This window comes from Triticum dicoccoides, chromosome 7B, assembly GCF_002162155.2.
Source record: "Triticum dicoccoides isolate Atlit2015 ecotype Zavitan chromosome 7B, WEW_v2.0, whole genome shotgun sequence".
Taxonomy (NCBI): Eukaryota; Viridiplantae; Streptophyta; class Magnoliopsida; order Poales; family Poaceae; genus Triticum; species Triticum dicoccoides.
This window is the reverse complement of record NC_041393.1, coordinates 481597885-481612235: the sequence shown is the minus strand read 5'-3', so window position 1 is coordinate 481612235 and position 14351 is coordinate 481597885. Positions and strand designations below refer to the sequence as shown.

At 43.7% G+C, this 14351-nt stretch overlaps 2 pseudogenes; both read left to right on the top strand.

Annotated features, from left to right (window-relative positions):
* Positions 1-5621: 5621 nt before the first annotated feature.
* On the top strand, positions 5622-8510 carry LOC119336230 (annotated as a pseudogene).
* A 3113-nt stretch (positions 8511-11623) lies between these two features.
* LOC119340710 overlaps positions 11624-14351 on the top strand; it is a 6516-nt pseudogene continuing 3788 nt past the window's right edge.

Here is a 14351-nt window from a genome sequence, read left to right as displayed (position 1 = left end):
ACGTGGCCTGAGACGAGATACGCGTGGCTACTATCAGGGTGTCGGCACGCTGGGAGGTCTTGCTGGATTAGTTTTACCATTGTTGAAATGTCTTGTGCATCGGGATTCCGAGTCTGATCAGAGGGTCCCGCAATGGAGGATTGTCTCCGCGATTGTGAGCTTATCATGGGCTGAGTTGGGACACCCCTGCAGGGTTTAAACTTTCGAGAGCTGTGCCCACGGTTATGTGGCAGATCGAAATTTGTTAATATCCGGTTGTAGAGGACTTGAAGTAAACTCAATTAAAATACACCAACCGCGTGCGTAACCGTGACTATCTCTTTTCGGGAAAGTTCGAGAGGAGAACACGGTTGAGTTATGTTTGAACATAAGTAGTTCAGGATCACTTATTGATCATTACTAGTTTGCGACCGTTTGCGTAGTTTCTCATATTACTCTTGTACTCGTAAGTTAGCCACCATACATTGCTTAGTCGCTTGTTGTAACCTCACCACTTTTCCTTTCCATACCCATTAAGCTTTGCTAGTCTTGATACCCATGGTAATTGGATTGCTGAGTCCTCGTGGCTCACAAATTACTACAACAACAGTTGCAGGTACAAGTTTTGCGATGATCATGATGTGAGAGCGATCTTTACTTGTTTTGGAGTTCTTCTTCTTCCTCGTCGATCTTGGGTTAGGTTCCTGGTCGGCAGTCTGGGCTGGCAGGGTGTATATTGTTTGAGTTTCTGTTTGTGTTTCATCTGTAGTCGGATGTTGTTCTCATGTATGATGTTTGATGTACTCATGTGGCATTTGTATGCCTTTGTATGTACCCCAGCTATTATGTAATGGTACGATGTAATGATATCCACCTTGCAAAAGCGTCTCCAATATGCGCTTCTATCCTTGGTGGGACCTTCGAGTTCCTTTAGGATAGGGTCGCATATTGGGCGTGACACTTTGGTCCACCCCTCACACCTATATATAGGTGCAAGGGTGCACGGTTGGCCAACCTAGGGGGCAGATTCCTCCTAGGTGCGCCTCCCCGAAGGTCCTCATCTAGGAAGACTCCTCCTCTGGTTGCCTTGTCCAGCATGGACTCTATGGTCCAGGGTTAAGCCCGATATAACTATACAACTCCTTTTACATTATTGGAGGATCTTTGAGGGTTTATAACTTCCACCATCTTACATTAGGGGGATTTTGCACTAGGGGCACATCTAGATTGTTTTCTCTCTCACTTCTCTCTGGATAAGTTCTTGGATCCAGATCAAATTCCATCTCTCTTAGAGTGGCGTTACTAAATGAGTCTAACATCTTGAACAAAGCAGACGACTGATCTAAGCAAACTCTCGTCAAACTGGCCACACATTGAGATGACCACTTCAACTATGAAAGATTGAGCAGCAATGTGCAATCTTCCTGTTTTTCCTTTCCGTGACAGTGCGGATCTCCTGGTGTTTAGAATTGAAGGTAGCCAAAGCGTTAGTGGTGGCTCTCAAGAGTGAATTAGGTGGTGACAGGAAGGACTGGGTTCATGAGTGGCATTGTATTATTGAGTGCTAGGACTTAAAAGCACATGTTGTCTACCTTGATGAAAGAATGGTACACATATTTGACAACTTTGTACGAACATGTGATTTTGATCAAATATGCTCTACACATATATTTAGTGTCCAAGCAATATGAGTAACAATAATTGGTCTAATATTAGGGACAAAAATGTTTTTGGATTTAAGGACAAAGACGGAGAGAGGGGAGATCAATGGAGGAGGTGTGGAAAACCAAATGTTTAAATCTTTTTCCACAAAGTACTTTCTAAAACAATAGAAAAATTGCATGGAGCACCGATCCCCCCCCCCCAAGCACCACAAGTTGTATTTCTTCATGTAGTTAGGACACATGGACAAGTTTAATTTTCTAATTATTTGTTGTGTATTTACTGTTCACACAAGGACATGTGAATTGAGCCTCGTTTTGAATATCCACCCAAGTAGATTTTATTTCTCCTTTTCTCTAGGATATACTATTCTTACATGGCTCAAAGGGGAGTTCTGGAAGTTGGTAGAGGAAGGACACATCCCATGACGCAACTTGACCTCTACTATTGCAAGTAAGCAAACAAATTGCAAAGAAATAATTTTAGCGTGAATATGCAGATTCGACGAACGTAGGGGGTGTAACCAAACTCGACCACAAAAACAATGGCTTTTTGCAACCACCGTGCCAGGAGAATCATTTGGAAGCACTTGATGGCCCAGTTCACCAGAAGGCACATGGATCACTGCGGAGCAGCATCCCTGCTAAGTTGGGCTAGATAAAAACGATGGCAGATGCATCTGGTATGTTCATGAGCATCATGGGATGGCTAAGGAGTATAAATCGACGTGAAGCCCCCTGACTACTTACTTACTTACTTACGAAGCCTTTTATCCCAAACAAGTTGGGGTAGGTTAGATATGAAACCCTTTCACGAGGACTTCTCAGGAGGTCACCCATCCTAGTACTACTCTCGCCCAAATGGGTTTCATACCCAAAAGACTGGCTAGTTTTTACGTTGGCTCGCCAAGCCTATCACAACCCTTAGATATGAAACCCTTTCACGAGGACTTCCTAGGAGGTCACCCATCCTAGTACTATTCTCGCTCAAATGGGTTTCATACCTATGGGACTGGCTAGTTTTTACGTTGGCTCGCCAAGCCTATCACAACCCTCCTCCTTTACTCGGGCTTGGGACCGGCTATGCCTAGAAGACATAGGCGGAGTTGTGAAGCCCCCTGACTAGCTTGTTTTATTGTTTCTTAATGTGAGATCCTGACTTAATATGGTAGACAACTTATATCAACAAGGTACACCTTCTTTTTTGGAAGCCCATCCAAAAGGACCCTAAAAGTTAAGCGTGTTTGGCTTGCAGCAATCTGATGATGGGTGACCGACTTAGAATTTATAAGCAAGTGGGTACGAGTGAGGACAAAGTGCGCATGAAAAACTAGTGTTGGTCTGTGGAGCCAGTCTAGATTTTAGGCGCAACGTCAGGAACGGGTGTGTTCGGCCAAACATTTTTTTACACATTGAACATCTTTTTAATACAAGATTAGAATTTTTGTGAAATATATGGTTTTGATGTCTACTTTTTTTTATATATGTTGTACATTTTTCATATACCTATGGTTTTTTTACGCTTGTTTAACATTTTATAAATACATGACTAAAATTTTGTCATGTATATAGGTTTTTATGCCTATTTTTCATACACACTGTACAGTTTTTATACGCATTTGAAACATTATTTTTATACACAATTAACATTTTTCAAATACACGATTAACATTTTTTTTCATATATATGTTTTTTGGTGTGTACTTTTTTCATACACGCACATTTTTGCATACATCAAGAACATTTTATTACACACTTTTAACATTTTTTTCATATATTTATTTTTGATGTCTACTTTTCCATACACGTTGTACATTATTTGTATACATCAGAGACATTTTTTATACATGTTTAACACTTTTCAAATCATGATTAACATTATGTGACACTAAGTGTACATTTTGTTTATTTAGCCATGCAATGTCCATTTTCAAATACATATTTAAAACACATTACCAACACTTCTCCCAAAGGCTTAAGAACTTTTTTAATGTACATTCCTTGTCTTTTTAAAGGCTTTTCTGAACATTTTTTAACACATTTTCAACACTTTTCCCAAAGGCAAATACATTTAACAACGGTACCTTTTTCCCATCTTTTTTGTAATTTCTTGTGCCTTGCGCATAAGTTTCTTAACTACTAAATCAACATCTTTCCTTTGAGCAATCATAATTTTCTTACCACTAGATGTACATTTTCTTATTTGGATATATCATGACCTTTTTTCAAATACATATTTAAACACATTACCAAAAAAATCAAAAGGCTTAAAAAGATTTATTTTAATGACCATTTTTCACCTAAGTTAATTGTTGTACATCCTTTAAGTATTGCACATACATTTCTTAACTACCAAATCAACATTTTTATTTTGAACAATCAACAATTTCCTGAAAACGAGCATTGAAAAAAAGAAAGAAGAAAAGGAATCAGAAGCAAAGAAGAAACACGTAGGATATTGCAAGAAGAAAAGAAGTCAAAGTAGCGAAAATGTTGTTCTGATCCCGAGCTCATGTGAGTTCAGGTGAACGGTACAAAAAATAGGAAAAAAATTCAAAAAATTCCGAATTTTCTTTTTACCGAACACTGACGATTGTTTTCATTGCTTGAAAAGTTTCATCATGAAATGTCATTTGTGAAAGATGTGGCAAAAGAAAACGATGCTCCAAAATGCATACTTTTTTTTGCCACGTTTTATAGAACAGCCGCGTCTGCCAAAGTAGAATCAAAGAAGTGGAGAAACCAGAAAAGAAGCAAAGAAGAAGAAACAACAATTCAAACCTTAAAAATCATGCTTCAGGAAGCCTAGTGGACCGGCCCATTTTTTAGCCGCTTCAGGTGGCCCTTTCTCGCGTCAAGCGACACATAGTCGCGCCCGTATCTGAATTGCCTATTCAGATTTACTTTGTCACAAAGTTTCAAACATTCGGTTCTTTCTCCAGTCATGGTGTCATTCAGTATCGCTGATTATTTTTTTTGGAAGACTGGTGGAATATATAGTCTGAAAAAAAAAAGCAACGATCTTACAAACGATGACACTTTCTTTTTTTGCAGGGAACTGCTATCGTCGTGTTAAAATCTCGTACCCTTGGGTGCCACTTGTTTTATTTTGTTGAGATGGCGGTGTCACTTGTTAGGCAGTCAAGTAAAGTGACAGGCAATGCAGAAAGTCCCACGTTGAAATCTGACGCGGCGAGACCCGTCCTTTGTCATGTACGTACCGGAGGAACAGCATCGTCATTGGAAAGCTTGTCATGTACGTACCCTGACCACTTCCGCTCTCCAGCGTGACGATGCAATGGTCTGGGTAGACCCCCGGTTTTGATTTTTGAAGAAAAAGAAACAATGTGTAGACCATTACGTGTTGCAGCGCATGTGGCCATAAACCGTTGTTTTCCTGTATGAATCAACATTCAACGCTTACATTTTCTTGTAATCTTTTTATTGGTCCCATGTCATTTTCTTTGAAAAAGGGCGAGGACGATCTGTCTTTCTATTGAGTATATAGTACTCCATCCGTCTCATAATCCGTCTCATAATATGGGAGCATTTTTTGACATTACACCACCCATCTCATAATATAAGAGCATTTTTGACACTAGTGTAGTGTCAAAAAAGCTCTTATATTATGAAACGGATGGAGTAGATAAGTAGATCATGCGGACAGGGTACGGTAAACATATTTCAGGACTATATACACCAGCCAGCTGAAAGCCCGAAACAAGGGAAAGCTCTACGACGCTGGAACCTGAAAGACAGAGACTACACGGGATAGTTCAACTGTTGCTGACTGAATACAAGTTACCGCCAAAGGAAACGACGAGAGTCCACCGAGAGAAGGCTATGTGCAACAAAACAATGGAGTCCATGCTGCAAAGCCGGCCATTTATGTCCCGTGAAGGAAATTTGGACCCGGCGGCCCTTGTATACTAATGAAATACAGCACAGCTTGAGGATGAAGAATTCACAACTACTCCCTCCGTTCGGAATTACTTGTCACCAAAATGGATGTATCTAGAACTAAAATACATCTAGATACATCCATTTCAATGACGAGTATTTTCGAACGGAGGGAGTAACTATTCATGGAACTGACCAGAACCTAACACTTCCGTATTCATTAAACTATAGCAGTAAATCGCTTCCTCTGGAGGGTGCACTGCTGGTGGATTCCTATAACAGCATTCACCTGTGATCATTCTAAGGAAAGATCAACCTGAGTGCCTCGAGCCTGCAACCAATATGGAGGCCCGCTCCACCTCCCTGCTTCTACTGACTTTGATGATCCATCTGCTTTCGTGAGTCTCGGCCCGCGAATTCCTCTCGCCGGGCTCCTCGCTCTCCGTCGAGGATGGCACCGGCATGGTCCATTCGCCAAACGGCGCTTTCACCTGCGGCTTCCACAGCATCTCCCCAAACGCCTCCCTCTTCTCCGTCTGGTTCGCCGACACGGCCGAGAAGACCGTCGTCTGGAGCGCAAACCATCACCGCCCCGTCTACTCCTGGGGATCCCGGGCCGTGCTGCACACCGACGGCAGATTGGTTGTGGAAGACTACAATGGCAAGCCCGCGTGGGAAAACAATGTCAGCTCTTCATCAGAGGCCGAGCAAGCCCGGCTGTTGGACACGGGCAACCTCATCGTCAGCGGCCAAGGTGATATCATTCTGTGGCAAAGCTTTGATTCTCCTACTGACACGCTGCTGCCCAATCAGAGCATCAGTGCTGCTACAAAGCTGGTGTCCACTCATAGGTTACTTGTTCCGGGGCACTACAACTTCCATTTCGACGAAGCGCATTTGCTCTCACTGTTTGATGATGAGAAGAACATCTCTTTTATCTATTGGCCAAAGCCTGATCTTGCTACCTGGGCAAGGCAACGAAACCCATTTAGTACCACCACCGTTGGGGGCCTCTATAGCTGGGGGTATTTCCTTGGGAGTGATGATTTGACTTTCAAGTCCACTGACTGGGGTCCCGGGATTATGAGGAGGCTAACGTTGGATTATGATGGCAACCTCAGATTATACAGTCTAGAAAACCGAGAATGGTCGGTCACATGGATAGCATTTCAGACCTGCTTCGTACACGGTCTGTGCGGTATGAATGGAATATGTGTGTATACACCTAGGCCTGCTTGTGCATGCGCCCCTGGACACGAGGTCATCGACCCAAGTGACCGGAGCAAAGGCTGCCGGCCGAAGTTCAACCTCAGTTGTGATGGGCAGGAGATGAAATTTGTGAAGCTACCCTCCACTGACTTCATAGCTTATGATCAAAGTAAGCGCAGCTTAGTTTCCTTTCATACTTGCAAGCAGATATGCATGAATGACTGCAGTTGCAAAGGTTTCTCATACTGGCAAGGAGGTGGATCCTGCTATCCAAAGTCATCTCTTGTTGGTGGTGTAACCAGCCCAGGTTTACCTGGTTCTATCTATCTCAAGCTTCCAAAGACAGTACAGGTCTCAGGGTCCTCAATTCCTTAATCGCAGCCTTTTGGTCCCACATATGCTCCTAACTGTAGTGCAAAGAACAAATATTTCACTGCAGATTTTCCGGATATACCCAAGAGCAATCAGAGTGGATCAAAGTATTTGTACTTCTATGGGTTCTTATCAGCGATATTTTGTGTGGAGGTAATGTTTGTGGCATTAGGATGCTGGTTTATGCTGAGATTGGAGGGCAAGCAGTTAACAGGAGTATGGCCAGCTGAGGTTGGCTATGAGATGTTAACCAACCACTTCCGGAGATATACATACAAGGAGTTGCAGAGAGCAACTCGGAAGTTCAAGTATCAGATTGGGAGGGGCGCATCTGGTCTTGTGTACAAGGGGGTCTTGAAAGACAAGAGGGCGGTAGCAGTGAAAAGGTTGGCAGACATAAACCAAGGCGAAGAAGAATTCCAACATGAACTGAGTGTGATTGGAAGGATTTACCATATGAATCTGGTGAGGGTTTGGGGATTCTGTTCTGGTGGTCCACACAGGATATTGGTTTTAGAGTACGTTGAGAATGGTTCATTGGATAAAACCCTGTTTAGTAGAAAGGGCTCACAGGTATTACTTCAATGGAATGAAAGATTTAAGATTGCTCTAGGGGTGGCAAAAGGATTGGCTTATCTTCATCATGAGTGCTTGGAGTGGGTAATCCACTGCGACCTGAAGCCTGAGAACATACTGTTGGATGAGAACCTGGAGCCAAAGATCACCGACTTTGGCCTCGCAAAACTTCTGAACAGGGGTGGATCCAACAAAAATGTATTGCGGATCCATGGAACTAGAGGTTATATAGCTCCTGAGTGGGTTTCTAGCCTCCCAATAACAGCAAAGGTTGATGTCTACAGCTTTGGAGTGGTTCTCCTAGAACTACTGAAGGGGGCTCGTGTTTCAGACTGGGCGTCAAATGCTGACGAAGAAGTGGAAATGGTCCTTCGAAGGGTCGTTAGGATGCTTGCAGAAAATCTGATGCTGGAGGGTAGCAAACAGTTATGGATTGCTGACTTCATTGACTCCAGGTTGAACCACCAGTTCAATAACCTGCAAGCAAGAACAATGATCAAGTTGGCTGTTTCATGTGTAGAAGAAGATAGTAGAAAAAGACCCACAATGGAAAATGCTGTGCAGATGCTTCTTTCAGTTGATGAAGCCAGTGCCATAATGCAGCAGTATTCTACCAACTGAACAAAGAGTTTGGCGTTTGATATAGCATACAGCTTCGATGATTATCATTGGATCCAAAACAAGATATCTATGAAGTGTGTCCATGTAAATCAGGAACTGCATGAGCCACTTGTATGCCAATTTTCAGTTTCGACCACACTGTACAAGATTATGTAGTCTCATAATACTAATATTTGTGGAGTCGTTATGCTAGCTTGTGTTGTAACAGATAAGATTTCGTGTGACCATGTGGATTACCGTGAATGCACAATATTTTCACGTTTGTGGCATTTTCTTTTTGAGAATACATGTTCATGGGTGTTGCGATTTTGGTTGAAACAACTGTACAAATATTCAGATCCAGTGAATCTTAGGACCACCTGTTTGCAAGCAAATTCCGTTAACACCTCTTTTGGTTATATCCAGGAGGCAAGGTCAATTGTTCAAGACAAATTATGTCACCTGTCTAACTAACAATACATAGTTCAGTCCTTTCGCCGGAAAAGGAAGTTCAGAGTCAGAATAATATTTAGCTCAATTTATCCTAAGGATTTCTTAAGCACAAATCAGATTCGTCATTCTTTCACCTTGACTTTTCCATTGTTGATAGAGTAATATGCGTATACATAAACATTTGGGGAAAGTAAAGAACCTTGCTGAGCCCTCAGTTGTGTCTGTTGAATCAAAGAACTGTGCCAAAATAGCAATTATAAACTTGCCTATTTATCTCCCAAGTTGGTTCCAATTCATGCTCTAGCAATTAGCTTGTACTTTTGGCGATTTTGAGAAACGGACAAAGAAATAACACAGGGACCAATAATTATATTATTTCTTGCTATATAGTTATCAAGTGAGATTTTATCTACAAGTTAGACAAATGATCATATCATGTTTCGGAAGCATGAGGACTGCGTCTCTTTAAATTTGCAATTTTCGCTAACTATTTTTTGACCCAAACCAGCAGGAGCTCTGCTTTTGCATTATAGAAGGGGGAAACGAGGCGCAGGTTGAGCTTGCTTGCCTTCAAAAACTCTACAATTTCTTTCCTCCCACAAGTGTCAAGTTGTGTAAGCAGCATACGAAACTTCACTCCTGGTCTCCTTGCAAACCCCTCTGTTTAACTTGCGCCACAACATTTGACTGTTTGAGATCCCAGAGCAACGTCAGCCATCCTCTGATGAAAATGCAGCAGAAGGTGCACAGTCCGTTTCAGGCTCCGGGTCACACAAAAAGCACGCATTGTTGTGCGGTCAGTTGCCCCCAACCTGTCCGCCATCCAGTTTCTATTGTGAAGAAGCAACCAAACATAGAACTTTACTTTTCCCTCTGCCTTGATCTTCCAAAGCTGCTCCAGATGGGGCTGCTGGATTCTGCCAATCAATTGAACGTTCTTTTTTTTTTGGAAATTTCAAAAGACTGACGCTAGCCGTGAGATTCACTTTATGAGATCATCCTGATCCGAGAGCGCTGAACCAACTGAATTTTTTTTCCAAAGCTTGATGTACTGGTAGAATTTTTCATAGTTTTCAGACAACATTTAAATTTTATGTAAATTCAAAAAACCATTTACATAAAGTTAAGTTTATGTATTTTCCTAAAATATGTGTCTTAAGCTTAGTACAACTTTGTACTAACACTTATTTTGAAACGGAGGGAGTAGCAAATAATGAAACCTACAAAGTTCAAACCATTTTCCATACAATACCATAAAAACATAGAACAGTAAAAAAATACTAAAAACAAAATACCTAAATATTATAGTAGTGGTGGGCCAAGCTAGGAGATCGCCACCGGTAAGGACTGTCCCACGGCTAATCTGAACCAGACTACTAGTGGTGAGTGCGCTTTGTCACCCGCCACAGGTATCTGGCCAGATTAACAATGGAGTGTGCCATTACTGAGAGCCCGCCTATAAGCAGTTTCCAGTAGTGTCCGTTGATGTGATTTGCGCCGGCAGAGAGCGTGTAGAGCCGTGTCTCCAGCGAGTCTTCCGGAATCCGGCCGATTATTTGCGCCAGTGGTCAGTGGAGGATGTGTGGAGCCGTGTCTCCAGCGAGTCTGTCGGGATCCGGCCAGTTTATGTTTATGGTGCATCTGCCTGGGTTTGGCCGGCTTTCGTGGTCCTCGGGGCTTTGAAATATCCTTTTTGGCGTTTTTTCCCTAGGGTGACGGTTTGCTTTGCAGATTACGGTTGCCGGCGTCTCCTGGTCTGCATCGACTACTTCTTGGACGCTACTTCTGCAAGCTCCTGAGTTTCAATACTTTGCTCGCCGAGGCGACATCGAGCTATGCTCACGACGCGCTGCTTGTGGATGCAGGAGAAAGAAGACTTCGGCACCCACAACATTTTAAATGTAATTTTATTTTCTGTAAACGTGTATTTGTAAGGACATGTGATACTTAATATATGGCTTTGTGCCTTTTTAAAGAACTAGGACAATGTTAGTGCATTGCAACAGGATATAAATATTTTAGTACGTTAGCTCATGATTTATCTGCCCATATTAATATGATTGTGCAAATAAATATTTATCAAATTATGCGCTTGATTTACTTTATACTCCCTCCGTTCCTTTATATAAGATGTATTTGTTTCTTTGATAAAATTCCACAATGTAAGGTACATTTCTTATTCCTCGTAATTCTGTCTTTAGCCCTCTAGAAAAAGGAAAGAATCTCTCCCCCGATTGCATGTATCTCTCATTATAGAGAAGAAAAGAAAGTATCTCTCCTCCGATTGCGTGTCTCTTCCTTTTCAAGCCTAAATGATTTACTTGCCACTAATCAATAATTTAGCCAAGGTAAATTTCGTCCTAAATTGTGTAAAATCATGTGCCTTGGTCACCGTGTCAAAAATTATACACCTTGCATAAAGGAATGGAGGGAGTAGTTTGATGAGAAGTTTGGTAAGTAAATTAAGGTGGAATTGGCGCGGAAGGCAAGTAAACTAAGGTGATTGATTAACCCACAGGGAAGGTGCAAAAAAAAAAAAGATCAAGCACTACTTTTTTAAGTAAAAAAATAGAGAAAAAGGCACTGCGGGGTCATCCGAAGAACTGCAGCAACAAACATTGCTAGCACTAGGAGGTGACTTGGACATATTCCGTCCGAAATTCATGAAACGGATGCGAGGCGACAACATACTATTTTACCCATCGCATCTGCCATCTGCAGGATGCGCCTACCCGTCTCTGTCTGGGCCGGCCACCAGCCAAGACTGGTCCATTCCATGAGTTGAAAAGCCCGACTCCACCATTCACGCATCGCCGGCTGACTGACCTTTCGTCTAATTGGAAAACAAAGTCCACCTCCTTATCTCTTGCCTACTTGCTTTACATGACTCTGTCTAAGAGCTTCAGCAAAGTTGTGCCCCTGCCCAGCTTTGCTACATTCTGCAGTTGTACTCTGATCGGTAGCTTGTCAATTTACCCGGGCAAGGTACTGTACTACTCCCTACTTTTAGCTTGTTATTGGCATGAACTGGAATTAAGCATGATTTCCTATAGCTCTAGTATGTTCAAAATCTAGCAAATATCTCTGACTCCAGTACGTTGATGTTGTTTGTTATCGAAGCTTGCCTAGTGTTTGTAAGAGGCAACCCTAACACATGTTATGCATGCTTTGCCAGCCTGCCGGATAAGCCGCGTCCTGTATTTCAGTGGAATTGTCTCTTCAGGTTGGTCAGATGGCAAGCATACTAGATTATCTTGTTAAATCATGTGCCAAGAAGTTGGAAGCTATCATTACAGATGAGGCAGTTCTGATTCTAGGAGTACAAGAAGACCTCAAACAAATGCAGCGAACAGTGACCGAGATACAATGCTTTCTTGATGATGCCGAACAAAGGGGAAGACGAGAGTCAGCAGTTAATAACTGGCTTGGTGAGCTGAGAGGTGCTATGTATTATGCCGACGATATTGTCGACTTAGCGAGATCTGAAGGTGCGAAGGTTCTACTAGAACGGGATCCTTCATCATCATCAAGAAAGGCAACTAGTACATGCAGTGGCCTTTCGTTTCTCAATTGCATCTCTCCTATTCAGAAGCGTCACAAGATTGGTGTTCAAATCCGGGACTTCAATGCTCAACTTGACAAGATTTCAAAGTTGGGTGAAAGATTTCTCAAGCTTCAAAATATGCAGCCTAAACCACAAGCTCTGACTGTGAAGCATGTAAGAACTAGCCACCTTGTGGAGCCTAATCTTGTGGGAAAGGAAACTTTACATGCTTGCAAAAGTTTGGTTGAACTGGTTCTTGCACACAAGGGAAAGAAGCCATACAAGGTTGGTATTGTTGGAACAGGAGGGATTGGGAAGACAACTCTAGCCCAAAAAGTATAGAATGACCGAGAATTAAAAGGAACCTTTAGCAACCAAGCATGGATATGTGTTTCTCAGGAGTACTCTGAAATATCTCTTTTGAAGGAAGTTCTGCGGAATTTTGGGGTACCCCATGAGCAAGATGAAACTGTGGGAGAGCTCAGCAGCAAGCTTGCAGTCGCCATCACAGATAAAAGTTTCTTCATTGTGTTGGACGATGTTTGGCAGCCTGCGGTCTGGACCAATTTACTGAGAACTCCATTACATGCTGCTGCAACAGGAGTAATTCTAGTGACCACTCGGCATGATACAGTTGCACATGCAATTGGCGTAGAAGATGTACATCGAGTTGAATTGATGTCAGCAGATATAGGGTGGGAGCTGCTTTGGAAGAGTATGAACATTGATGAAGAAAGAGATGTGGAAAACCTTCGGAATATAGGGGTAGAAATTGTCCACAAATGTGGTGGACTTCCTCTCGCAATCAAGGTTACTGCTAGTGTTCTAGCAACTAAAGAGAAAAGTGAGAGGGAATGGAGAAAAGTTGCAAAAAGAAGTGCTTGGTCTAGGGGTAATCTTCCTACTGAGCTCAGAGGTGCCCTGTATTTGAGTTATGATGATCTACCACGGCAACTGAAGCAATGTTTCCTCTATTTAGCCTCATATCCAGAAGATTTCCGCATGAGTCGTGATGATCTTATCAGGTTCTGGGTTGCTGAAGGTTATGTGGAGGAGCATGAAGAACAACTTCAAGAAGATACAGCCGAAGAATATTACTATGAGTTGATACATAGGAACCTCCTACAACCAGACCATTTCTATGCAGACCATAGTTGATGCAAAATTGTTATGACCGGCATATTAGGGGCTTAGCCCAGTGGGTTGTGGCCCAAGTTATCTTATCATTATTAGGGGCTTAGCCCAATTATCTTATCGTTATTAGGATCGTTTGCTTAGGAGTCAAGTAAAACCTCTCTATATAAGAAGAGGAGTTGTATCAATCTAATTAAGCAAGAAGCAATCAATATTTGCTCGTCTTCCCTTAGGGAGCCGGGAGACCTAAACCCTAGCCGCCTCCTGCCTTCGCCGCCGCTGCTCCCGTCGCAAGGATGGCGCTACGCCGCCGGCCGCCGCGCACTAGCCCTCGCCCTTCTCCCTCCTTCCCCTACAACCTACGCCCTAGATCCGGTAGGGCCCTAGCTCCTACCAATTTGGTATCCAGAGACTCGGGTTTGATCATGTCGTCATCAACATCCACGCCGCCGCTGCCCATCATCACCACCGCCCCGATGACCACTGCCGGGTCCCCAACGCCGCCGGCCCCGATCACCTCCGCGCCGCCGGCCCCGGTCACTTCCGCGCTGCCGACAACCTCCGTCTTCACGCCGGAGGAGATGACGAGCACCCTGCGGGATCTCGTGACGGCCGTCCAGGGCATCTCCCCGTACTTGGCCGGCCCGCACACCACCCCGCCGGCTGCGCCCCCCGCCTACAGCCACCCGGCGACGCACTGGCCGATCCAGAACGCGGCGGGCCCGAGCGGGACGCCCCTGCTGCCGTTCCAGGCGGGCTACACCGGCGGGGCCCCGCCGCTGCTGCACCTGCCCTGGTACTCGGTACCCGCGGCAATCGCCGGGGCCCATCCGTCTCTCTAGCCGCCGCCCTCCCCAGCGCCTTCCTGGCCGCAGTGACCCGCGCCGGTTCTCGCGGCGCCACCCGCGCCCGCCCCAGCGCCG